General features: G+C 38.5%; 1 pseudogene; it reads left to right on the forward strand.

Moving 5' to 3' along the window:
- The first annotated feature begins 152 nt into the window (after positions 1 to 152).
- LOC120240320 lies at positions 153 to 1,017 on the forward strand (annotated as a pseudogene).
- Positions 1,018 to 4,215: the final 3,198 nt, after the last annotated feature.

A 4,215-nucleotide genomic window follows, 5' to 3' on the forward strand; every position in this document is an offset into this window, starting at 1 on the left:
TCACAGACTGAAACAGGCTCCAGGCTCTGAGCTGGCAGTCAGCACAAAGCCTGACGCGGGGCTCGAACCCACGAACCGCGAGATCATCACCTAAGCGAAAGTCGGACGCCTAACCGACTAAGCCACCCGGGCGCCCCGGTTTGTTTGTTTTTTTAATGTTCACCCTCATCTACCTCGTCACTCTGATCGGGAACCTGGGGATGATCATGCTGATCTTGCTGGACTCTCGTCTACACACTCCTATGTATTTCTTCCTCAGTAACCTGTCTCTGGTGGACTTTTGTTACTCCTCAACAGTCACTCCCAAGGTCATGGCTGGGCTCCTAATGGGAGACAAGGTCATCTCCTACAATGCATGTGCTGCCCAGATGTTCTTTTTTGCAGTCTTTGCCACTGTGGATAGTTACCTCTTGGCCTCAATGGCCTATGACCACTAGACAGCAGTGTGCAAACCCTTGCATTACACCACCACCATGATGCTGAGTGTGTGTACTCATCTGGCCATAGGCTCCTATGTCTTTGCTTTTCTAACTGCTGCTATTAACATTGGAGACACACACTCTCTCTCTTTCTGTACGTCCAATGTAGTCCATCACTTTTCCCGTGATATTCCAGCCATCATGACCCTGACATGCTCAGATAGACACTAATGAGCTGATTCTTGTTCTTATTTCAAGCTTTAATATCTTTTTTTGCAGTTCTAGTTATCTTGATTTCCTACACGTTCATATTTATTACTGTTTTGAAGATACAGTCAGGTGAGGGATACCAAAAGGCTTTATTTCCCTGTGCTTCTCATCTTGTTGTAGTTTCCATATTTTATGGGACAGTCATCATCATGTATGTACAGCCAAATTCAAGTCATTCCATGGACACAGAAAAATCTCATCTGTGTTCTACACTATGGTCATCCCCATGCTGAACCCTGTGATCTACAGCCTGAGGAACAAAGAAGTCAAGAATGCTATCAAGAAGGTTGTTGAGAAGGCAAAATATTCTCTAGGTTTAGTCTTTTAGTGGTGTAGAACCCAAAAGAGTTATTTCATCCCACTTAGATCTACTCTATGCCATAACTCAATATTCATGGCCATATAGGGTATTAAAACATAAAATTTACTCTAATATTATTTTTTCTTTAATTTTGTAACAGATCCAGGCATCCAAAATGCAGGAAAAATATAATTATTTTTAATCAAAGCAGTTTATGATATAACTATGATAAACCTTGTTATGATGTAACAAAGATATAAATATCTTTGTTAGAATTGCATTGGACATAGTTTTTTTTTTCCCCTTGATCTAGTTCAGAAATGGTAAAAAAAAAAATAATGGATTAGAAAAAAACCATTTAAGATATTGGATCAGGTATTGAGGAAAACAGTAAATAGTGGAATTTTCTCCTGAAAGAAAAATCCGGGTCTCATAAAGAAATAAATCCCATCACTAGGGTTGGGAGGCCTTGGTAACGTCAAGATCATTGTCAATATCTTCCATTACTATATGTTCTGAATGAAGGCTTCTTTTTCCCCAATTATCTTTACTCAGGCCCAAAATTATTTATTGGGTATAAATGTGGAACAAGCTAAGTTTTCTTTAGGCAATGAGGAGCCACACATGGACCGGATGGAGAAGATGATGGAACCTCTTTGATACCCTGGACATTGTACTGCTATATTGGTTCTTTGGGATTTAGGTTGTCTCTCTAGTGGAGGTAGATAATAAATTTTCTGTACGGAATGAAGTATAATATGGACATTTGATTATTATAAGCATTATAATGGAAAAGACTGATTAGTTATTTTCCCAAACTCTGTTTTACTCCTGGAAACATACATAGACTCTATTCATCTGCCCTCATACAGTTAGCTGTGACCAAGTACTTGTGTTCTTAATTATGGAATGTGAGTACAGGTCATATACGCTAATACCAAGTCTGGACTATGAAACTCCCCAGGTGATGTCAGTGATGTCGTGTTCATTCTTTTTCTTGGTCCCCAGATTGGTGGAGAGGATTCAGACAACAAGAGATAACAAAACCGTTAATGGAAAAAATCTGAGTCAATTGAATCTCTATATAAGTTCCCACAGAACAACTAATGGAACAATATGCAAGCACGAAAGAACTCTGTGGTCATTCCTCTGTCATTTGCAGTTTGCTTGTATGGCAAGAAAAAGGCACTAATATTATTTACCCTAACAGATACAGAAAGCTTCCCATAAGACCATCTGGAGGATGTTGTGGGGGTGGGGAGGATTTATCCTGGGAAAACTATCAAATTTCTCTGACGTAATTTGATTTTACGATGATTTCTTTGTGAATCCTCAACAGCCTCCAAATCATAACCAAAATGGCTAGCATCAATAAACTTAGCACAAGTTTTGGAGAGAGAACAAGTCCAATGTGAATTCCATTTCAACCCCAACTTTGTGATATAGGACAAGTTATTTAAGTGTTCTGAGTTTCTAATGGGGAAACTATGCCCCTCTCACGGACTTCTATTAAATGGGCACTGAATGAGCCAGACTGTAGCATAGTGCCTGGAACATAGTAGATACTCAAGACATGTCAGCATCCTTTCCCTTCCCTTCCTATTTCTTATCTCTCTTTCATTCATCTAATTCGCCAACCCTCTCCCTAGAACGATTACAGCAGTTACCAATTAGATTGGTTTGGTTTTATAGATTTATCTATAGTACTGAATTGCAAGCATTTGAGCCCAAAGATGTTATCTCATTTAGATATGTATTCGAAGAGTCTAGACCAATGTTTATTCCACAGAACTCAAGAGAATCTTATGAAATGTGATTCTGTACAGGAACACACTTACATGGAAGAAGAAGGCACAAATATTTATCTCTATCATCTTCTTCATGAAAGTGATCAAAATATTGTTTATTCATTTTTGTGTGTTGACTCTTTTCATCTGTTTTCTCTATTAAAATAAAAGTTCTATGCAGCTGGGAACAATTTCTGCTTTGTTCACTAACAAAGACTCTGGACAGTTCAGAGCTGAGGCTCAGTAAAAGATTCTGTGGAATGAATAACTGCATGATAAGAGGAACTGACACTGAACAGAAAAACTCATCATCTGTTTGTAAAAACAGAACACAGAAGACACAACATGCTAGCTCATGCTGCAGTAACACATTAAATTGAATCCCCAGTGGTTTAACACAACAAAGATAATAAAGATTTTATGTTAGTTTCCTATGGCTGCTGCAACAAACTCCCACACTCTGGGGCCTTAAAACCACACACATTTGTCTTCTCACAGTTCTGGAGGCCAGTGGTTGGAAATCCGTTTCACTGGGATGAAACAAAGTCATTGGTCTCCAGAGTCACTAGGGGAGGCTTCGTCCCTGGTGTATTTCATCTGCAGGTGGCTGGCAGCATCCCTCCGTTGTATTTCCATCAGTCTCTGCCTTTGTGATCACATTATTTTCTCCTCCTATTGTCTGTTTAATTTCCCTCTGCCTGTTCTTTTTTAATGTATGTGAGATTAGCATAACAAAACCTACTATTTTAAATTGTGCAACTCACTAGTATTTAGCACATTAACAATGTTCTGCAACCATCACCTCAATTTAATTCCAAAGATTTTTTTTATTCACAGAGAAGATCCTATACCCTTGAAGACCACTGATGGTGGGAACCAGTAACCTATGGATTTACCTATTATGGATATCTCAGGTAAGTAGAGTCATATAATATGTGATCTTTTATGTCTGACTTCTTTTACCCAATTTAACGTTTTTGAGGCTCATCTCTGTTGTAGCATGTATCATGCTTCATTTCTTTTTATGGCTGAATAATACTCCTGTGTACATACATACCACATCTTTTCATCCGTTCTCAACTGGGGGACATTTGGATGATTTTCACCTACTGGCAATTGTTAATAATGCAGCAGAAATATGTGTATCCATGCACAAGTGTTGTTTGAGGACCTGTTTTCATTCTTTGTTGATATTACTAGGAGCAGAATGGCGGGTTCATATGGTAATTCTATGTTTAACTTTTGAAGACCATCAAACTGTTTTTCACAGTAACTGTTCCATTTTTCGTTCCCACCAGCAATGTATAACTATTCCCGTTTATCCACATTCTTGCTACGATTTGTTAGTTTCCATTTTGTTTCATACACCATCCTAATGAGTGTGAAATGGTATCTCATGGTTTCGATTTACTTTGCCTTAATGCCCAATGATTTTAGC

Source organism: Hyaena hyaena, unplaced genomic scaffold (genome assembly GCF_003009895.1).
Source record: "Hyaena hyaena isolate Hyena2069 unplaced genomic scaffold, ASM300989v1 scaffold_252, whole genome shotgun sequence".
NCBI lineage: Eukaryota > Metazoa > Chordata > Mammalia > Carnivora > Hyaenidae > Hyaena > Hyaena hyaena.